This window comes from Marmota monax, unplaced genomic scaffold, assembly GCF_021218885.2.
Source record: "Marmota monax isolate L192 unplaced genomic scaffold, Marmota_monax_Labrador192_F-V1.1 WCK01_AAM20220418_F8-fsc00018, whole genome shotgun sequence".
Classification (NCBI taxonomy): domain Eukaryota; kingdom Metazoa; phylum Chordata; class Mammalia; order Rodentia; family Sciuridae; genus Marmota; species Marmota monax.
The window spans coordinates 4,055,395-4,079,252 of record NW_026692201.1 but is presented as its reverse complement, the minus strand read 5'-3'; the positions used below and the strand labels follow the sequence as shown (position 1 = coordinate 4,079,252).

Sequence of the window (23,858 nt, the reverse complement as noted above, 5' to 3'; positions counted from 1 at the left end):
TCCCCATTTCCCCCAAATTTCTTTCCTCTAATTCCATTTCAAAAATCCCCCTGACTCCAAGAAGCACTAGACTTTCTGGTCACACCATTCTCAAGTTTATCATAAGGATCTCACTTCTCTTTCCCTGATTTTAGAGTCACTGGTGTCAAAATCTCTCTGTCTTCCAGAGAGTGTTTGGCTTCTCCACCAAATCTGCCTCAAATAAAGTGAAGGGCTGCTGATGTCCTCTCCAGCTCATCACCTCCCGCTCATCTGTCCTGGACTTGTTTGTATTATGGAAAGCAGCAATTTACCCCCCCCATTGAAAAATGTCCCCCAGTTCTTAACAATTTAGGAATCACTAAAATTGGCAGTTTGCTTGGCGTGGAACAAGTGACGTCTAATAAGGTCCTTTGTGTTCTTTCAAGGGTTTTCTCCTTAACAGTGGTTTTCCATGTGTGTGTGCGTGTGTGTGTGTGTGTGTGTGCCTGTTTTCTCTTCTTCCTAAACTGGCAAATTTTTATCTTTCTCAAAAATCTGGAAAATTTCCAGTGTTCTTTTTCTCAAGAAAATTTTTTCCGTCTCATTTTTCTGTCTTCTTCTCTGACTCCAATTACACATATATTAGCGTTTTTGATATGCTCTACAATTTTCAGAGGTTCTATTCTTTTCTTAAAAATCTCTTTTCTCTCTGTTCTTTATATTGGATGGATTCTTTGGACCTATTTTAAGTTCAGTGATATTTTTTTTCTGTTACCTTTACTTCACTGTTAAGCCAAACCAGTTATTATTTTTAAAATTTTAATTATGTTAATTAACTATGTTAATCTTTGGTTCTAGAATTTTTATTTGCTTATTTTTTTAATAAAAATAGTTTTTGCTTTTTTGAACTTTCCTGTCTTTTCGTTTATTAGAAATGCATTTTCCTTTATGCCCTTGAACATGGTTATAATAACTGCTTTTTAGTCTGCAAATCCTGTAATCTGCATTATCTCCAGATTGGTCTCAATTGATTTTTTTTCTCTTGAGACTGGATTATATTTTTTTGTTTCTTCAAATGCTGAGGAATTTTGGAATGTATCCTGGCTATTATTAATGACACATTTCAGAGACTTTGTATTTTGTTATGCTACTCTGAAGAATATTTTGCTTTTTTACCTAGGCAAACAGTTAGTTTGGCTGAATTCTCAAAGTAACCCTGGTATGCCCTGAAGTATGCAGCTGCTCAAATCAAAGTTCAATTTTTTGGCTTCAGCTAGAGGCTGGCAGTCCGCCCCACACATGAGATACAGAGTTCAACCAGAAATTTAACAGTAGCATTTGGGCCCTCTCTTCATGAACCTCTCCATGAAATTTCTCTCTTACTGTCATGAAGCTGTGGTTGGTTGTCTTGAACTCTAACATCTGGCTCTTCAAGTCAGGAAGACTGGGTTTCTATCTGAGTTTCAGTCACCCCCATGTGGCACCACCTATAGCCTGCCCTCAGGATTAAAAACAACAACAACAACAACAACAACAAAAACCCTTTTTTTTAAAAAAATCATAAAACTTAATTTGTGCAATTCCTTACTCAAGTATAGAATCTCCTTTAATATCTACCTACTTTTTTATTCATCTTTCAAAGCCTTCAGGTAATTGTTTTTGTTTTTCCAAAATTTTAAACTATTGTCTGCAGGATAGTTGGTTTGATAAGAGGTAATTAAGCTTTAACAGAAAGTGGACTCTCCTTCTTTTGTTCCTTCAATAAGTACCATTCAAATGTTTCCCAAGATATTGCCAATTATGTTATCCAGCAGATGTTTGTCTCAATTTTCTATTCTGTTCTCAAACTTTGTGTTTTATTTGCTTGTGGTTCTATAGTTCAGCAATTTGGACCAGATCAACTGGGAAGTTCTTCTGCTAGTCTGCCTATAGTTATATGCAAAGTTTTAGTCATCTTGTACTTGCTTGGGGCTATACAGTCTAAGGTGTTTTTGCTCTCTGGAGATTGGCTTGGCCTGTCTTTCTACAAGGCCTCTCATCCTCAGGCTTCTGCACATAAATGCCTCAGGGTACAAGTGAAAGCTGCCATTGTCTTTGCAGCCTACCTTGCAAAGATGTAGTGTCATTTCCACCACAACCTATTGATTAAAGCAGCTCATAGAGTAGCCCAGATTTAAGGGGATAGAGATTGGATTGTGTGTCTATTGACAAGAGGAATTTTGGTCATTTCTTGTAATGCAGCACACCATTATAAAAAGATTATTATGCAATAATAATGGTAACAATCTTACTAAATTTTAACCTATTTTCTAAATCATCCACCTCACTCATATGTGAAACATTCACATGAATGGTAGAATCCTTTTCTTGGTTCATTTAAGGAAACCAGGAAATTGGGAGGTTAAGCAGATTTATCAAGATTGGAGAGGCAATGACAGACAGAGCCAGGGTAGATGACATATGCATGGAAGAAGGAAGAAGGTACCATCAAAGGAAAGGAGGAAATTAAGAAGGGCAGGAGTGGGAGAGTTTGTAATTTTAAATAGGATGCATAAGGAAGGCCTCACTGAGAAGATAAAGACAGAGAAAATACCTGAAAGAGGGAAGGGAAGGGAAAGAGTAAGCACCCTTGGTGGAATCTGATATTATGGAAGTATGTCATAGAGATTCACTGGATCTCCATTACATTTTTATGAATTGGTGGAGCATACATTTATTATAGTGGATCCCAAAGGCTAGAAGTAGCCATGACTTAAACTTGTTTTATAAATAATTTCCTGTCACACTACATTGGGTTCTTTGAAGACTTCATGAATGCTGCATAAAAATTTTGGTTATATAGAATATATTACATTCTTGGATACGTAAAGCACTTTATAGTGATTAACACATTCAAAAACATGAAGTAGAAATAGAAAACTATGAAAATTTTCCCTTTCTCTGATGAACACATATACTGAAACTTCTACTCCCAGTAACTGATAATTAGGAAATTTGGCAGACCTCCCATTGAGGGCACTTCAAGAACTCCATGAAAAATAAAAAATATCTTAAAAGCAACAAGTGCTAACAAGATGATTGAGGAAAACTTGGAAGTGGAGAACCCAAGAACAAGATCAACATCCAAATATGACTTTGCCCCAAAGGCATTTGCTACTCCTAAAAACACAGCTGCATAACTGAGCTGTACTTTTGGCAAACTCCTGAGACAAGGGGGCAAAAGGCCAGACCTGCTATGTCCACCTGAGCTGAGGATTCTAATAAACCTCCCCACTCTAAAGTGGGATCCCAAACAGCTGCAGCTTCGGGTAACAAATCATGAGTAAACTAATCCCTGCAAAAAAATTGTATCTGGAGTTATAACATCTGGGTGGTCAAGGGAACCGCAAAACTTGAACTTGGTTAAAGATGGTTGTAGACTAGAGGTGCCTTAGGCTTCTGGCTGAGGCAAATGAAAATCCCCTTTGAAAGAGGATGCTATCATGCTGGGCTTCAAACTATTCTCACAAGTAATTTTTAAAACACAATGTTCAACACAGTGTCAAAAACAACCAGTTATACATGGAAACAAAACAAATTGATCAAGCACCCACAGAAACAACAGACAGCAAAAACAGATCCATAAGCACTGCAGATAATGTCTACTGAAATTATTAGTCGCAAACTATAAAGTAATGCTTTAAGATATAGCTGACTATTCAAAACTAATAAAAGATATAAATCCATAGATTCAAGATGTCTAGTAGACTCTACCCAACATAAATTTAGAGAAGAGTACTCCCAGATATGTCATAACAAAACCGTAGAAAAACCAAAGAAGCAGAACTCTGTGTATATATATGTACAAATACATATATGCATATATATATACATATATTATATATTAAAATCAGCCATAGAGAAAAGGACATGTTACTTTCAGATAAGTAAAGTTGACAGCAGAGTTTTAAAAATCAACAGTTAAAGTCAGAAGGCAGCAAAAAAAAAAAAAGTCCCAGAAAATATATATAAAGAGAAAAAAATCTTAAATGAGGGAGTTTGGGAAATTCTAAAACTTTTTTTATTTAAAGGAGAAATAAAATGATGTAGATAGAAAGTCTGCAATGTAAGAAGAAATAAATAAACAAAAGTGTCTTATGGAATCTGGTGGAATTTAAACCTGGTATAGAAATTTAAATTGTTACAATAGCAAATTAGTTGAGATGTGGGTGAATAGGGTTAAAAGACCTTAATGTTTCTGAATTACATAGGCCAGAAATAAAGATCAATATTTATATTGTGTTTGGATAAGTTAATGCAAGACTAAGGAGAAAATAATAAGTGTCAAATAAAAATAATAATTTTTAGGTCAGCCACTGGAACAATTGATGACTTTCCAAAATAAATAAATCTTCCAAAATAGTAAAGAAGAAATTAATGATTAACAATTCTTCGCCTATCAGTAAGAAGTCAAAAAAGAAGGGAAAAAAAGAATCCTAGAAGAGGTAGAACATACCAGAATCATCAAATTGGATAATAGACTAAAACCTGAATATATCAGTAATTACATTAAATGTAAATGGACTAATCTTACTATTTCTTAATAAATGCTCATTCACCAGCTGCAGGGGAATATTAGGAGACACACTGGGTATAGGGTCGGAGGCCTGAATTTCAGCCCTGGTTTAGTCATCAGCTAACCATGGAATTCTGAGCAGTTTTCTGGGCCTCAATTCACATAGAAAATGAGGACTTTAGTTGGATAATGACAGAACTTCATTCAGTCCTTTTAGACTTAAGAGACTGTTCTCATGAGCTCTTTCCATAGGTCCCTGGTCTTCTATTGTCTCATGTTGCTTAGGGCTCATCACATTCCTAGAAGGATGTGATGCCCTCTGCTGAGACAAAATGGAATTATTTTAAGTCTCAGATGTCCTACTGAGCAAGACACCTGAGGAGGCACATGGAAAGGGGATAGTGAGAGGTGGCTGGGGCGAGTTTTAGAAAGATGTCTTCATGCCTAACAACAGATAAGAAAAGACACCCTCCTTTGGTTTCCTCTGGGTATTAAAAATGTCTGGATGTGACTCCTGGAACTTTATAGGTGTGTACTGACCTCAACCTGAGCCAGATGAGAGCAGAGTGGGAGCCAGTAAGATGTCATTGACATGCTGAGTTAATGACCCAGCAATTCCAAGCCTCAGACTGCAGCTCTGCAAGATGACACTTTTTTGTTTTTTAAACTTACACCACTCTGAGTGTTTCTGCTCCTTGAACACTGAAGCCTCCTACTTAATACTAGGTGCTTCCAAACACCTAGTGACAATAGGGTCATCTAAACCAGTGCTATCTAAAAGGAAGGCAACATGGTCACATGTGTGAGTTTAAAATTTTAGTAGACACATTAGGATGAAATTAATTTCAGACATATACTTTATTCAACCCAATGTGTGCTAAATAGTATCACAAAAATTATTGATACATTTTACCATATTTTTTTTGTTGAGAGCCACAGCCGAGTCAGAACACACCTGGCATATTGCCAGAGGGAATGGTTGAAAGGTGACACCAGGGAACCATTGAGATGATGATTTGAGTTAAGCTGTATATAATTGCTATGATGCTGGATTGATTGAGTCGTATATGGACCCTGCTCTAGGAATAGGGCGGCTCCAGGAATCTGCCTTGGGTGCCCGTGCCCGCTACTTTACTAAATAAACCTCTTCCTGACAAAGTACACAGCCTTAAATATTTTGTTACAACAACAGAAAATGGACCAAGACTCAATCCCTTGGTGTATTTGCTGAACCTAATAATACCTTACAGAAGCAGATGGAAATGAGGTTGAGAGAAGGAGGTATCACCTCTTCAGTGCAAGTGCCAAGACACCAAAAGGGCATAGTGAGTGGGTTCTCTCCAGTATGATAATGTTGCGCATAACCCCAGTTGCAAAGTTGCAGGCAGGGTTCTGAGAAGCTGCTCTCACAGCGGCTCTGTTGGCCTTTATCTGTCTTTCCTTCTCTGGTGTCCAAAGTGGCTGTTAGTATTCTGCCGGCAAAAGAGCTGTCCTGGATTCTTGCCTCTTGGAATGAGTTTGGATGCCTCTGTCACCAGTGTGAACCAACAACCAGGTTGTGAAAATGTGCACAGCAGGCCTCCTGGGGGAGCTGGGCAGTCACTGACTTCGATCTGCTTTTGCGTCTGGGACCACATTTCTGAAGGACCACTGCTCTGGAAGTCCAGCCCAGCCTGGGGGAAGATCTGTCAGCAATCTTCTGGCAAGCAAGCAGGGAGGCTTGCAGTGGCCTCTAAGGGAAAATCAGCTTGTAAATAAGGTAGTCTTTTAAAATGACAGCAAAGTGGGGTGTGGTGGCCAACGCCTATAATCCCAGCAACTCAGAAGGCTGAGGAAGGAGGAGCGAAAGTTTGAGGCCCGCCTAGGCCACTTTGTGAGATGCTGTCTAAAAACAAAAAAACAGTAAAGGGATGTGGTTCAGTGGTTAAGCACCTCTCATTTCAATCTCCAGTGCCGAAAAATAATAATAAACTAGTAATAACAAAAATATGAAGAACAATTCTAAAGACACTTACACATGCATTTTTACAAGTCATTGTGTTGATCTGAGAGAAATCTAAAACCATGTGTCTTTTTAAAATCTTCTTGAGATTGTAGAAGGTGGACATCTCCCATAAGGACAAGATCCATCTCTGGTTATGGATGAGGAATGCTTACTACAAATAGCATTAATATTTTAAAACTACTACTTGAAAGTATTAGAGGGTCAGTAAAAGCAGGAGGGTATTGAGAGAGTTTGAAATCTAGAAGATGGGAATGGCATTGGATGAGTTTGCCATTTTTTGTTCTATAGTTTATAGTTGGAAGATAGACCTAGTCCATGCTTCACAGGACACAGAAACCTGTAATCCTGTGGCTTGAAGAACCAGGGGCAGGAATCAGGACAATCACAGCAAATGAAAAGTGTGTGTGCGTGGGGGGAGGAATTCCAAAGTGGACAGAGTTAGAGAAGAGAGTCCCAAAATCTGCTTGTGATCTCTGCTCATATTCTGGCTGAATCATCCTTGTCTGGTCAGACTCTAAGCAACCCCAATACAGCGAAAGCCAGAGCTGATGTTTAAGACTTTACTTCTGCTGCTTAAAAAAAAAAATCAATATTCTTTGGAGGAACATAACAGAACCAAGTATCTCTATGTGTTTCCCATAGTATCGAGGCAACAATAAAAAATTATTAGACACATGAAGAAACAAGAAAATGTGAGTCACAGTCAAGAGAAAAAAAACAATCAAGGGAAATCAACCCTGAAATATCCCAGATAAAACTGGCACACAAGGACTTTAAAATAGCCACTAAACTGTGCTTAACGATCAGAGGAAAATGTGCTCACACAAGAAGAAGTAACCAATTTTAGTAGTCCTGCATCTACTAAACAGATGTAGACTAGAAAAAACTTGACAATACTAATTTCCTATTTTATAATCCCATTGAGCTTTTATTCAGCAACTTTTTACTTGTGTTGAAAAATCTTATTCAAATCAACTCAAGACATTTTGATCAGCTGATTAGATGAGTTGAAGTTTGTTCTGAGGGAGACATGGAACAGGGGAACTGCACCAATAAGCAAGAACTTATTGGTTAATCAAGGGTGCACAAAAGATAGCCCACCTTCAGCGGATTTTCCTCATCTTTCTGGGGAGGAAGTGAAGGGAGAAGAGGTAGAAAGAAATAGAAACAAGGAGGAGAGAAGCATCAACCACAGCTAGGACTCCAGCCCCCCAGTGATTATTAATGCCAACAGTAAAGGATCATAAGGTTTAGCTGTGGATTTGAGCATAGAACTGGAGGCCAAGGAGGAGGAAGAAGGCCTATGGTACACATCACCTGAATGTTTTAAGCTGAAAGTTGAACATTTTCTTTTCTTTCTTTTTTTTTTTGGTGGTGGTGCTGAGGATTGAACTCAGGGCCTTGTACTCTACCAACTGAGCTACATCCCCAGCCCCTTGATCATTTTCTTTAGACTAAGTTAAAGTGTCACATGTGCATCCCGATACTGACTCCCCCGGAGTCCTACTGTGATGTGTACAGCTCCCATTCTCCTTGGTAAAATTATACGCCACGAGTAAGACCAAGCAGGGAGTAGGAATAGCAAAAGAGTTACATTTAAAGTATTCCCCAAGTATTCCCAGAAATCCCAGAGACAAGACTCCATGGCATTTTTCTCAAGCTGGGTTTTGAAGACATCTTCTTAAGTTAATTGTAACAACCGTGATTCCGTGTACTCAATTCTGTGCTTAACTGAGTTGGGATGTAGCTATGAATTTGTCTAATATTCCTTCACTAAGAACTCTAATGAACACTAATGATAAGTAAGTAAGTCACAAAGAAAGGGTTTAATGAGCTACATTTTGGGGAAGTCCTGTGTTAAACACATTTTTTTTTTCTTGCAGGGCCTTTTAGAGCCTTCAACATAGGAATATGCATAGTAGGTCACCAAGGGTGTCAGGGTCAGGGTCTGGCAATCACATGCAGAGCAGGGACTCAGGATATGGCCAGGCCTCTTAATTTTCCCAAGAGGGGAACTCACTCATTCATTTAACAAACATTAATTGAACATCTACTTAATCTAGACACTTTTAAATATGCAGTAGATATAGCACCGCTTTCATTGAGCTGTTTGGCCAGAGAAATAGAAAAAAAAAACAAATAAGCTAACAAAGTATCATTATAAGTAACAACGAGTGCTTCAAAGCAAAGGGACAATAGAGAGTAATGGAGCCAGGCTAGAACATACCTAGATAGCATGGCTAGGAAAGACCACTGAGGAAGTGATACATATCCTGAGACCTGAACAACAAGAAAGAAACAGGCTGCGAAGGGCCAAGGGAAGAGCTTCAGAGAGAGGAAGCAGCTCCTAGGGAGGATAGAAGGCAGGAAGTACTTTGCGTGTTTAAGCCTCTGAGAGGGGGCCAGGTGGCTTGCAGCATGAAGGATCATCTAGAAGATGGAAGGTGTTAAAGAAGGAAATGTCTAAAGCACGCAACAAATGAGGCAGAGTCTATTACCTGCAGGCCCAAAAGCACATACCCGGGAAGAAGTATGCTGAGCTCCCTGCTAGTGGCAAGGCGAAACCCTATGGTCGCTTTGCAAAATAGTTTGTTTCCTAACAAAGGCAAATATACACTTATGATATGGGGCATCATTCTATTCCTCAGTATTTATCACTGAGAAATTAAAGTGCATGTCTGCATAAAGAATTTTTAAAAAATAATCATTATAGCATTGTTTTTGTAATACCTCAAATCTAAAAATAACCCAAATGTTCCTCAACAGGTTAATGAATAAAAACTTAGGTATGTTCCTAGAATGGAATAAAACAATAGAAGGAAAAAGCTAATAAACACACAGAGAGACACGCACACACACACACAAGATATTTAGCAAAAACACAGTTGTGCAGGTAGAAAGTCCAAAGAAACTGTGGAGGTGCTGAGAAGCTTTAAGTAGTGGATCGAGCAATGAGAGGTGTGGGAGTGTAGGACCCCAGTCTCTCTCGTGCTTCCTGTCTGAAGATGTGATTCTCCCTCCTATAGGTCCTCCTGCCATTGCCATCCATCTTCTGTCATATGGCCCTTACAAGAGATTGTGATATGCTACTTGAACTTTTAACTTCCAAAGCTGAGCTAAATAAACCTCTTCGCTTTATTAAATTAACCACCTCATATATTTTGTTATGGTAACGGAGAAGCGACTAATACAATCTAACTGTAAGATAAAACCCATGAGTAAGTCTAAACAATCTTGGAGTAAGCAAAGATTTCTTAGGACACACACACACACACACACACACACACACACCAATCCACAAACCATAAGAAAAAAATTTGATAAATTGGATTTCATCAAGATTAAAATTCTGTGTTCTTTGGAAAATATCATTAAGAAAATGAAAAGACATGTCACAGACTGGGAGAAACTATTCATGATACATAGATTTGATGAAGGATCCTAATATCTAAAGAACTTTTACAACTCAATAATAAGAAGATCAGCTGGGTGCAGTGGCACATGACTGTCATGCGGCTTGGGAGGCTGGGACAGGAGGATCGTGAGTTCAAAACCAGCAACTTAGTGAGGCCCTAAGCAATTCAGTGAGACTGTCTCTAAATAAAATATAAAAGGGGCTGGGGATGTAGCTCAGTGGTTAAGCGTCCCTGGATTCAATCCCCAGTACAAAATAATAAGAAATAAGAAGGTAAGTATCTGATAAAAATATGCAGATTTATGTGACATTGGTATGTTTCACATAAGAACACATGCCAATGGCCAATAAATATAAGAAAAGATGCTCAATAAAATTGATCATGAGGGAAACACAAATTAAAAATTCAGTGAGAAATATCTACACACCCAGACAGAATGACTGAAATAAAGAAGATGGGAAAGAGTATGCACTGGTAAGGACAGGGGACAACTAAAACTGATATGTTGCTGGGGGTGCACTTTATTGTGTGTAAACTATCTCAATAGAGTTTTAAAAAGAGTTAAATCAATGAAGCTTTAAAAACAATGGCTATAATTTATAAGAAAAGAAAAGGGAAGAAAAAAACATCCCGAAGGACTTCGGCTTGATTCCTGTGTTTCCGGAGGCGCTGTGCTATATCCATGCTATGCAGTTCCTGGCTTGATCTTAATAAAGAGCCTCTGAGATGAATCCACTTATCATCTCTCTTTTAGAGTTGGGCAAACTGCCGTTCACAGAAAATAAGTGGTGAAGCCCGGGCAGGCTGACTACAGTACCTAAGCCCTTAAGCATGAAGCCAAAGAAGCTGAAATTGCCGCCTTGCAGGGTTTCTTTAAAGCTGGTTATAAAATGGAGTGAATGCAATGCTCCATATATACTAAATTTTCCTTGAGTCCAATTCCAATTTTATATGCAGCACCCTAGGTAGTAAGATCTTTATGGAATTAATTGACTTGAAAAGGCTCGGGCTCCACAATACACCAGCCCCATCCTAGCTGCAAATCCCTCCCCCTTGGTTTCTTCAACTGTGAAATGGAGATCTAATCCCTGCCTTCCCTACCTCGGAGGTCTACTGTGAGGATGAAATAAGCCTCATAGTTGAAAGTGCTTTGTAAACTGTACAGCCCTAAACAGTTGCAAAATCATTTGAATAAACAAGAAAGCCTTGGTGGAGATGCCATTCTACATGGGATTTCTTGTTCCAATTTTCAATTAGGTTTCAAGGACCTGCAGATTCTGAATTTACTGTCATTGATTGCATGAGTGAACCAACTAGCCAGTATTTATTGATTCTGACTATGTGTTCAGTGCTAGTTTGTGGTAATTAGAAAAAGATGCTTCAGCTCCTGCCTTTGGGGGCTTAGAGTAAAACCAAAGGGATAAACAACAACCAGGCTATCCCAGAAGCAATGCAGGTAAAATTTACACCTGGTCTCTGTTCAGGTGTATCCACTAGAATATCCTAAGGATAATGAAATCCTCTGAGATATCAACCATTTTTAGAAAAGTCTCAGGAAAATACCAAAGAGAAAGAGAACCTCAGGAAATGTCAGAAACTCAAGACAAGAAGGCAAAACCAATGTGAAGGAGAAAAGCTTTTGACACATGGTCTATGAGGAAATTCAATTGCAGTCATTCCTCCGTATCAGAGTGGAACTGGTTCCAAGAAACAATCCCCCCCAACCCCCACAATGGATACTAAAGTCCAAGGATGCTCAAGTCCCTTATAGAAAATGATGTGGCATTTGCTTATGACCTATGAAATCTACCTATACACTTTAATTCATCTCTAGATTACTCATAGTCCCTAATATGATGTCAATGCTATTGTAAATAGCTCTTACGTTGTATTGTTTAGGAGGAAATGACAATAAAAAAATGTACATATGTTCAGTTCAGATGCAGACTTGGGGGGAATATTTTTGCCCTCAGTTGAATTCTCAGATGTGGGAGATGTAGAGGGTTAACGAGGTATACCAGCAGAATAAATTGGCAGTAGAAGAGAATCTTGCATGGGTGTAAAAACATGAGCTGGGAGCTGGGACCAGGGTCTTCCTGGTCTCTAATACTCTAATACCAGCCTTCCAGAAATCTGGACAAGAAGTCTTCATCCTATCTTCAGCAGACAAGCACACAGTCTCTTTTCAAGAACAAAGAACTGGTTGGGCATGATGACGCATGCCTGGAATCCTAGTGGTTTGGGAGGCTGAGGCAGAAGGATAGCAAGTTCAAAGCCAGCCTCAGCAATTTAGCAAGGCCCTAAGCAATTTAGTAAGAACCTGTCCCTAAATAAAATACAAAAAAAGGTCTGGGGGTGTGGCTCAGTGTTTAAGCACCCCTGGTTTCAGTCCCTGGTACCAAAACAAAACGAAACTTATTTCTATGCATTTATGAGTTGGTCAGGATGAACCCAGCTACTATGTAAAACCATAAAGCTCCAATTAAAAAAAAATAAGACAAAGAGCTTACTATCTGCAGCAAGTCTTGAGTTCAGTTCTTTGGGAAGTTACTATAAATAAGCAGATAGATTTGAAAATCACCCAGTTTGAATACATGTTTCCATCTCTGTTTTCCACCCAGTGAAGCACCCAGTAGGAAAGAAGTCAAATGAAAACTCAACAATTTTCCTAAAACCAAGAGGCTATGATGAACTACAGTAGACAAGCATTTTAGCTGGGTGCTTCACCACAATGAGCAAAGTGAAACTTCTCTAGCAAAAAGTAGGTTCCTGGGGCTGGGGTTGTGGCTCAGTGGTACAGTGCTCGCCTAGCATGTGTAAGGCCTGGGTTCAATCCTCAGCACCACATAAAGAGAAATAAATAAAGGTATTGTGTCCATCTACAAATGAAAAAATATATATATATATATAAAGAACATCCTGAGGATAATGAAATATCCTAAATATCATATATATGTATATATATATATATATATATATGTGTGTGTGTGTGTGTGTGTGTGTGTGTGTGTGTGTGTGTGTGTGTGTATAAAATAAAAGAACAGGTTGCAGAAAATAAGTAGGCTGTTGAGTAGGGGACTTTATTAGTGGCTTTACTATTTTATTTGAAATCCTGAAAGTTTTCAGACAACTAGTTATTCTTATAAATAAATTCTCATAAAGCATCTTTTAAAATGATTTGGAAAATTTAAATTATTTGAAAATTTGAATTTATCATACCAATATAACCCACATGCAGTACAAATATCATGACTGATTCCACAAATAGAAAATGTAACTTGTTCATCAATATGTATGACTCCCCTTTGTGTTTCGTCTTTTGGGCACAGGTCTATTTATGTATTTTGTCTTAGTTTAGGGCTCTTTCAGATCTGAATCAGAGATAAGGATTGGAAAGAAAGCAGTTTCTCTGGGAGGTAAAGGGAATGCTGTTCAGGGAGTGGGGAAATGAGGGAAGAAAGGGACCCAAGGAGAATGATAGAAGTTCCATTATCAACCCTGCCGCCATGCTGGTGATGAAATTAAACTCCACTGTGGAAGCTCTGGGAAAACACCTGCCCCACAGCCACCCACCTGAGGGACGAAAGAGGGGACATGCTTATACTCCTATCAAAAATGGGCACCGATTCAAATAAATACAGAAGGAGAATGCAGTTGATACTTGGAGGGGTGAAACAGGCAATTCCAAAAACAGAAGAGCCAGCCCTTCCCCAAGGAATAATAATAATAATAATAATAATAATGAAAGAACTACTCTTCATGGGCAAGGCAGCCTTTTAAAAGGACATTAAAAAACATAAAATTTCAAATAATAGTTATCAAATTTAGAGGAAAAAAATCAAATCTCTTTATCACCAACTGAAATGGAGATATATATATACTGGTGTCAATCACTGCAGACAGTTGAATTTCTACCCCAGCCAACCCAGGCTTTTTTCACACCTTGGCAACTTTGTGTTTCAGCACCTCATGTCACCCCTTCCGAGGAAGCTTCTCCTTCTGTTCCAGGATGGATTCCCTGATGAGACTTCATCTGACATCGTTCTACTTGTACTCAGTTGAGTTTTATTTACAAATTAACTCCACTTCTTACTCCTTCCTAAGTATAGGCAAAATATTCTCTAATTGCTTCATCTATAGCTCTAATTTCTTTCAAGTCAGTGAATTTTCCAAAGAGTGGGAACATCTTATTCTTTTATAATAGCCATACCACTAGCACAGTACCAGGAACAGAAGGAATGAAATCTGCATTTAAATGTGGTAAAAGAGGGAGGCACAGGTGTGGTTTGATGAGATCACAGGAAATGGATCTATAGAACTGCTGTGGATCCTCTTCAAGTTTCTTCATTTATAAACAGGGAATGAAGTATCTCCTTGGAAATTTATGGTTAGGATCAAATAAATTAATATATGCCAAGTGCCTAGCACAAAGCAGGCTTAGGCTATATTTATTCTTTTCTCCTTCCTAATAGAAAGCAATGTGCTTCATGTTCTAATAGAATGTTAACCCTTAGGTTAATGTTAATCCTTAGTCTGGAGTCCAGAATAAACTTGAGACTCTGTTTGCCCATATCCATGTGAATTGTTCTAAAAGTGTTTTTTTGTTGTTGTTGTTTTGTTTTTGTTTTTGTTTTTTAATGTGGACTCACTATGTTGTCCAGCCTGGCCTCAAACTCTTAGGCTCAAGGGATCCTCTTGCCTCAGCCTCTGGAGTAGTTAGAACCATTGAACCATGCCCAGCTTGAGAAATATTTATCCTAATTCATCCTTGATGTGTAAGGGTAATTGAGACATGCTCACATTTGTAAGGGCCTTTGTGCAAATGTAGGGAGAATCTGGTTACAGTCAATCAGAAAAAGGAAGTCCCTTTGAGCACAGGATTTAGCAGAAGCTAAAGACACCAAGCAGAAAGCAGGTCAAGTGGACTCTGCAAAAATTCAAGTTCAGTGCTCTTCCCTAGTGCGACTCTAGTTCTTGTCCTGCCAGGCTCAACTCTAGAAATCTCTGACTTGCCTTGTCCTATTGCATCTCTCTGAATCTGGCTATGCCCTTGGTCTGACTTAAATTAGCACAATGGGCCTTTCTCATCATTATGAGGATTCAGCAATTAATGATGTGGACCTCCATGGCAGCAAAAGGAAATCAGCTTTGATTCTTCCTTTCACCAAATTTGAAACAATAAAATTTTATTTGATGGCAAGGAGGTACAAAAGCAAGTCAAGGTCCATACCTGTTCTGATTTAGCATCTAGGTGTGTGTGTGAGAGAAAGACAGAGACACACAGAGACAGAGGCAAGATGCAGAGACACAGAGAAAGGGGACATAAAGATTGTTGTTCAGTAGTTTTTAGAAGCCTGGGCAGAGTTCTGTTTACATTTACCATGATACCGTTTGGATGGTTAAAGGCCCATGGTTAAAGGCTAGTTGCCCAAGTTGGCACTGTTGGACTTTTAGGAGGCAGAGCCTAGTGGGAGGTCATTAAAACCATGCCTCCAAGAGGGAGCCTGGCCAGTCCTCTTTCCCTTTTGCTTCCTGGTTGATGAGATGACCAGTTTTGCTCTGCTGCCTTCTCCCACTGTGATGTGCGACCCCATAGCAAGCCCCCAACAATGGGGCCAATCAATCATGAATGGGAATCTCCCAAACTGTGAGCCAGAATAAACCTTTTCTCTTGTAAGTTAACTAGCTCAGGTATTTCCTTAGAGTGACAGAAAATTGGCTACGACACACAACCTTTCCATTTCTGTCATGCGTGACCCACCCTCATCAACAGATAAGGACACCAAAGACCAGAAAGAGCCTCTATGTTTTGCTCAAAGGCACACGCCAAAATGCTCATTTGTGTCCTCAGTCCAGCTCTAGTCGTCTTGCCCTCAAGGGCCTTCCTCTGCATCCTGCCTTTGTAAGGATGGGAAGAAAATAAAAAATGAAATTCTAAACAGCAAGGGAAGAGCATGAGAGAATGGAGTGGAGCAGGAACAGGAGAAGAGGCTCTCAGAAACGACAGCAGAGGGGTGGCCAGCCCCTGAGGGATAATGGGGTTAAAGAGCACCGAGCTGGAACTTACTGCAAATAATAGATCAGTGGACAGAGGTTTATACCCAGAATACCACATATTTATACCCAGGATATAGAAAGAACTCAGAAAACCTAATACCAAGATGAATAACCCTCAATAAATGGGCAAACGAACTGGACAGACCCTTCTCAAAAAAAAAAAAGAAGTATAAACAGCCAATAGTTATAAGAAAACATATTCCACACTTTTAGCCATCAAGGAAATGCAAATCAGAATTACACTGAAATTCCATCTCACCTCAATCGGAATGGCTATTATCAAGAATACAAAAATCTAGCCAGGTGTGGTGGTGCACGCCTATAATAACCAGCGGCTTGGGAGGCTGAGGCAGGAGGATCTCAAGTTGAAAAACAGCCTCAGCAAAAACGAGGCACTAAGCAACTCAGTGAGACCCGGTCTCTAAATAAAATATAAAATAGGGCTGGGGATGCGGCTCAGGAGTCAAGTGCCCTTGAGTTCAATCCCCAGTACCCTCCCCTCCAAAAAAAAAGAAAAACTAATAAGTGCTGTGGAGGATGTAGGGAAAAAGGAACATGTATACACTATTGCTGAGAACGTAAATTAGTATAATTACTGGAAATAACTATGGAAGTTCCTCCAAAAGCTAAAAATAGAACTACCATATGATCCAGTGAGACCACTCCTTGGTATAGATCTGAAGGAATGAAAGTAGCATACTATGAAAATACCCCGAATACACATATCTATTGAGGCACAATTCATAATAGCCAAGTTAGGAGATCAGCCTACGTGCTCCAAAACAGATGAATGGATGAAGAAAATGTGCTGTAAATACACAATGGAGCATTATTCAACCATAACAAGTCCAAAATCCTGTCATTTACTGGAAAATGAATGGAACTGGAGATCATTGTGTTAAGCAAAATAAACCAGACTGAGAGAGAGATGTATCACGTGTTTTCTCTCAAATATGGTATCTAGGGGAAAAAAAAGACAACGTGAAAGTAGAAGGAAGACTATTAGAAGAAGAAGGGGAGCGGGGGAGGGGAGGAAAGGAGGGTAATGGGGGTGGAAATGATCAAAATATGTTCAGTGCATATACAAGTAATCCACAATGAAACCTATGACTCTGTATAATTAATAGGAACTAATAAAATTTAAAAAGTGGGTTCGTGGAAATGAGTTTAATGAGGAGCAATAGGGAGGGCGTGGGCATCAGCCAGCAGAGGAAAGGAGGGAACCGGAAGGCAGAAAGCTCAGGCTACGGAATCCTTGCAGAAATGAAGCCATCTCTGATCATTTGGAAGAGCCACCTACAGCACTTTCCATGTTATTCCTCTTTGTAGCCTCAGGGCCAGGCCAGGGCTGAGCCCCAGGAGTCCAGTCAGAATCCAAAGGATTTCCCTTTTAAGTCTGCAGAATGTGGGGACGGTCACGTTGAGGCCCTGTTGTTGTCTCCAAGCCAGCTGACCCGCCCAGAGTCCCCTGGACGGGGCATGTCCATTCAGTCTGTGTGGCTTTGATTTCACTCAGCAGAACCCAGCAGAGATCTGGCGACACCCACGGGGCTGGCCAGGGGATCCTCAGCCCTGCCTGGTGCCAGGCTCTCCATCCCGTGAGAACCACAGAAAGGCTTCTCCTTCCTTCCCTGGGCTGCCAGGCATATGAAAAGTTGCCCCCAGAGGCTTGTCACACCGTCCACTGGTCCTCAGACCTTCCCATACGGTTTGGAGGGAGAGATTTTGAATCAGGCTGCCCAAGTTCCAGCCAGCTCCTGGCTGCTCTGGATCCCTGGGTCCCACTGAGAGTGAGGGGCATGGACGCCTGTCCTGCAGCCGAGAGGCTACAATGTGCAGGGTGGATGTGGCCTTGCCTAGGACCCCACTGATAAGCTCTAAATCGTATACTGTTTCACAATTTGAATAAGAACCGGAGGTTTGAAAACCCTTGTGATGGGGGAAGAAAGAGAGATAGACAACGACTTTACCTGATTGATCAGGTAAAATTTGTAACAAGCAGAAATCTGAACTGGCAACCAAAATCCAAAACTCTATTCAAGATGTTCTCCCATCTGCAAGGCATCTTTATTCCCACTTGCCATCCAGTTATTCAGACCAGCTGGGAAGTCCATTCAACCTTGGACTAATTTAACCCCAGACCCCTGCAGGGTTTTGTTTATTTTTAAATGTTATCAAAGTGTAACATTAAAAAAAAAAAGGTAAGAGCATAAAAATCGTAGTCAGCTGTTTTAATTTTCACAAAGTGAGCCCAGGCCTGTAAACTACCTCCAAATCCAGAAACACAACACAGTTAGCACCCAGAAGCCCCTGCAAATCCTTTCAGCAACTTCCTCCTCAGGTATAACCATGACCCTGACCAACTTCTAACCATGACAACCTGTTTTGCCTGTTTTGGGCCTTACATAAAAAATGGAATCACACACACAGTATACTCTTTTATGCTATTTTTGGCATTCAACATCATCTGTGTAATTTATAATTGGAGTTTATTGACTTTCATTGTGGTAAAATATCCCGTTGTTTAAATACACATGATTTGTCAATCCATTCTATCAAAAGGGGCATTTGGGTTGGTCTGGTGGGTAATCACATGCATAGTGTTGCCCTGAACATTATTACACAAGCCAGGTCCTGTTTTCAAAGTCTGATACAAAACCACCTACCGTTGCTGCGGCCCTCTTTACCAAGATGTTTCACTCCCAAGATTTCACAGTTTTGGGACCCCACTTAACTTCCTCCCATAATGATTTATGTTATATTTTTTAATACAAATTACCCTGGCTGAAGAGCATGTTAATATCATCAGCATTTACTCATCTATGTGTGCCCACAGAGCTTTGTCTAGTGCCCTGCACAAAGCAAGTGTTCAACATTTTCTCAGTTAAATGGAATTGTTTGAGAATGAGCCCTACATACCCATCATCTCCCCTAGTCCCACTTCTCCATCTTCTCCAAACAAAATATCATCTCTCCCTGAAACATCCATTACAGCAATGGTGCTCAATTATTTTGTTTTTATATCTCCAATGTAAATAAATGGAAAACTCTATTCCCATGCACAAATTTTTAAATTTGTATATTTATCACTATTTTAAATAAATAGAGTGAAATTTCTGCCATATTGGAAATTGTTTAATACTGCAAATATTTTTTAAAAAGTTGAAACTGCAAATTTGGCTCATAGAAGTTATGGACAGTATTCACCATATTACATAATTGGCAAAGCAGTCTTCATTGACAAGTTAATTAACATTCAGATATGACTTCCCACTATTTTAAAAAATTATTTCAAATAAACATGTTATGGCAAACTTTACTTGTAAATCATAATTCTGAGCCACATAACTGTATGGGTTGGTGGATGATGGATGGGTAGATGGGTTAGATGGGTGAATAGATAGATGGATGAATGAATGGATGGACAGGTAGGTGAATGGGGGAATTGGTGGGTAGACGATGGATGAATGGATGCATGGGTGGGTGGGTGTCTGGGTAGGTGAGTGAATGTGTGGAGGCACAGAAATTCACCATGACCCTTTCACGTGAATGAAACAAAATTCCATACCTTCAATCTCCTCCCAAACCTTTCTTTGCTTTGCTTTCATGTGACTTTCTAGAAGGGATGCCTTCCTGCATTCTTTATATGTTAAATGTCCCAAAATCTGTTGCATTCCAGGACAATAAGTCTCCAACAAGAAGATCCAGGGAAGTGAAGAGTCAGTTCTTCCTTTCTGATGTGGGGGCAGAAAAAAAGAAGGTAGAAAGCTGTGTTTTGAACACATTTGCTCTGTGCTTGCTTTCTAAAATCATGATAAGAAGAGAGTGATTGGCGTTTGAAGATATTGGATCACTTTATTTTCTCATGCTACCCAGTCAAACCATGAACCTTAATTCTATCTCCGTGTCATACATAAAAGACACACAGCAATCCAAAAACTAGACAGAGATCTGTTTTCCAGTCTCTCAAGAAAATGGACAGCAAGGGATTTCCTAATAATGCTCACCTGGCATTTAGAAAGTTTAAAATTCTCCCTCTGAATTATTTTTCTATTTTACTTGTTATACTACGATCAGGTGTTTTCTAGGAAGGGTTAGAATCAGCACTAAAACGTTCTTAATTACCAAACAATATTTATTTCATTCATTACCTGAGTTCAATTTTTAATTTGGGTTGACTTTTCCCTGAAATTTAGCATAATAAACATTTTAGCTCATTTGCCCCCCACAGCTCAACTAGTTTGAGCTCATGGAATGCAAACTAATTTTAAAATAAGCAAGGGACTTGAAAGGCAAGCTTTTGCTGCCAAAATAAAAAGGAAAGAAAGAACATACTGCATTAATAGCCAAGTGGTATTTCTCTGACATCTGGGATCCTCTAATTCTCCAGAACAGCTGCAAACCTGAAAATACCCCCAAAGGCCTCTGGAAGTGAGCAGTGGTTCACTCTGGGAAGATTCTCACTTTGAAAACGACAGAAGAAAAGAGGAAACCGACTGTTCCCTTGGACAACTGCACACCCAGCAATGCAGACCTCTGAGGGCTGAAGAAGGTGGCCAACAAGCAGTCCAGACCCAGAAGCCTGGAGAAGTGGATCCCCAAGAATGAAGAGTAGGGACTCGGGGAACCCCAAAGACAACTAAGAAGAAGTTTGATCACTCCAAAGAGAAGAGCAGCAGATAGGGACAATATCAGCTGCCTTACCCCAGACACCTCAGGACCTCTGAGGGCCTGTGCATGGTATTAACACAAGGGTCCTCCTCCTGTACCTACCCTTTTGACTGTAAGGAGTTGACACCTCTGTGTATCAGCTCCTCAATCTTCCCTCAGTCAACCGTGTACCTGCTCCACCATGGCTATTGCTCCTCATTACTTTGCCCACTTGCATACCACCAGGGGCTTTTCATCCCAACTTTTATATCACAGATGGTTTACTTACACTGCCATCTCACAACACTCTACCTCTTTCCATGTTTGGTTTGAATTTCTGAGTATCCTATTTGTCCAACTTGACTTTTGAAGCCAAACTACGGGCCAAGACTCATTGACCAGCTTGTAGACTGGCTACTTTTGGGACAGGTGCCCATTTTGATTCCACCAATTATAAGTGGGTTTGGGAAAGACATGTGATTCAAAACAGGGCTACTCTAGAGCTTCCCATTAGCAGAAATTGTGGTAAGCAATATATATATAATATATGTTTAGTGAGACCCTGAACCATCTAGGAGTATCAATTTGGTTTAATATTCTTGGCTTAATAAAAAGCAGGAAAATCTGATATGATTTCCAATGAAAACTTTTACCTCTTAAAATAATAACTTTAAATCATGTGGAAAGTTCATGTGAGTACCATACAACAGAGAGGCAATTAACTATTCTTTCTCAGATGATACGGAGGATTTGTAAATATTTTTTCATCTTCCTGGAGTGTTAAAGTGGCTATTGGGATGTTATGTTCAGTCAGTTTTCTGTTGAATACAGCTAGCTCTCTTTTGCTATTGGAAAGTATTCCTACCAATACTCTCTAATCCATTTATCCCAGAGCTTGCCACAACCACAGGAAACATGAGCCATGTCTTTCTTAGGTCTTTTATGTGTTGGAGTTTAAGCATCAGGTCTAAGTGCTGACTCTAAAAATTCTCACGACGTAGCTAAAAAAAAAAAATACACATTGGTCCCTGGGCAAAATGGTAAACAGATGTCTCTTCACCCCTACATAATGATATCATATTCTTACTAAAAACATGGCCATAGTCTAAAATCCAATGAGAATGAAGTTAGTATAAACCATTAGCAATTTCCCTAATCAGAGTACATTTCTCCTGCCCCTCTGACAAACCACACCCACTTGTCCTTCCAAGTCCAGCTAAACAAAATTTCTTGTTTTGAAATTCCTGAGATAATGGCTGGAAGAAGGACAGAAGGGCAAAATCCTAGGAAGTAGTTTGGGTAACTAGGAAAGGTTCCTGCAGGCAAGAATAAAGAGAGATTGCAGGGGAAAAGGCAGTTCATATCAGGAAGAAGCCTTAGTTTAGTGGCTAGAATTACCCCCAGGAGTAGCTACTTTAGCAGGATCAGTCTTAGATGCTACAATGAGGGAAGAAAAGAACATCTCACTTCCAGGCCAGTGAAAGGTGTTGGGGACAGGGCAGAGAGATACTGGTCTGGAATCCAAAATCAGGGTTGGAACAACAGAAAGAATAATGGGATCTGAGCCAGCATTCTGGCCAAGGGCAAGGCCAGACAGGTGCAATGTATGAAGTTTGAAATAGGGTAGAAAGAACCAAGGGGCCAGGTAACTTGGAACTTTTCCAAGTTCAGAAAAGAGAAGGACAAAAAAAATCAAGATTTTAACTGACCTATATTCTCTGCACTCTTGGAAGTTCTTAATATGCAATTATCATACAGTTTAGCATTCACCTGTTCTTACCTTCTCTCCTAATGTTACGGGTCTGTGAGGTGTCCCCCAAAATTTCATGTGTGAGACAAAGGTTTAGAGGAGTAATTATTGAATTATGAGAGCCCTTGTGACTTAATCCCCTCATGGAATTACTGAGTGGTAACTGAAGGCAGGCAGGGTGTGGCTGGAGGAGGTGGGTTATTGGGAGGGTGTCTTTGGGGTATATACTTTGCATCTGGCAAATGAGTCTCTCTCTCTCTCTCTCTCTGTCTCTCTCTCTCTGCTTTCTGATCATCATGTGAGCTGCTTGCCTCTGCCATACCCTTCCTCCATGATGTTCTGCCTCACCTCAAACCCCAAGGAATGGAGCCTGTTGTCTATGGAGAGAGACCTCTGAAACCCTGAGCCCCCAAAATAAACATTTGCTCATCTACAATTTTTCTGGTTAAGTCTTTTAGTCACAACAGCAAAAAAAAAAAAAAAAAAAAAAGCTGATTAAAACACCCATTCAAGCACCTATCATTAATTTATTGAGTTTCTGTTTCCTAAATGTAAATTCCTTAGTAGAGAAATCTGAGTTGGCTTTTCATTTCCAGAAAGTCTCTTAAGAATATGGGTTGTGGGGCTGGGGCTGGGGCTCAGCGGTAGCACACTTGCCTTGCATGTGTGAGGCACTGGGTTCGATTCTCAGCACCATGTATAAATAAAATAAAGATCTATCAACAACTAAGGGAAAAAATATTTTAAAAAAAAAGAATATGGGTCAAATGTTAATTTCCAATGACCTGGAATGGGGGCAGAACTCCGGAAGGAGACCTGTGGACTGTAGTTATGTATGAGGGGAACACATGTTTCTAGGACACATTCTCAATGGGTTGCAGAATTCTGGAGGGGTAGGGTGGTGGCATATCTGAGACATACACGAAGTAGAAGCTCTCTTTGTCGGCCTTCACTTCGCTGACTCCAAACTTTCTTCTGCTCTCCACTCCCTCTAGAAGACCTGCCACATGATGGCCCTGGCATAGAGAAGTCTCTCAGTCTCTGTCTACTCCTGCCCTTGCCAGCTGGGCTGTGAGCTTGCCACACATTAGCCTGTCTGGCCCTGCTCCTGTTCACACTAGTGGTGCTTGTATTATAATTGTATAATTAAATAATGAATAGGTAAACTCAGAGCATGTACATTGAAAAAAAAAGAATTATCTCTACAAAGATGAATTTGAGGGCTTTGAAAAGACCCATAAAGTTTCACCATCAAATAAGATGTGAGAAAGACAACTCAAAATGGGAGGAGTACCTGCACATCTACAAGTATTCTGCACTCAACTTACTTGAAAACTGTTTTTAAGTTGTTCATTCACTTGAAAAAACCCCAAACTAGAAATCATGGATGATTTACTACAGATATGATTTATTCCAGAAAGATAATATGAAACCCCAGTCAGTTGTCCCTGAATTAAAGTGAAG

General features: G+C 39.8%; 1 long non-coding RNA gene across 4 annotated transcripts in view; it reads left to right on the top strand.

Moving 5' to 3' along the window:
• The window catches only part of LOC124081145 (uncharacterized), a 121,008-nt gene that overhangs the window by 53,610 nt on the left and 43,540 nt on the right, over window positions 1-23,858 (top strand). For 2 of the 4 annotated variants that reach the window (XR_006847965.2, XR_006847966.2), the window contains one exon: window positions 20,385-22,830. The exons of the other annotated variants lie outside the window; for them this stretch is intronic. This is a non-coding gene — a long non-coding RNA (uncharacterized LOC124081145). Of the gene's footprint in view, window positions 1-20,384; window positions 22,831-23,858 lie in introns of those variants that run through there. 4 annotated transcript variants of the gene reach the window in all.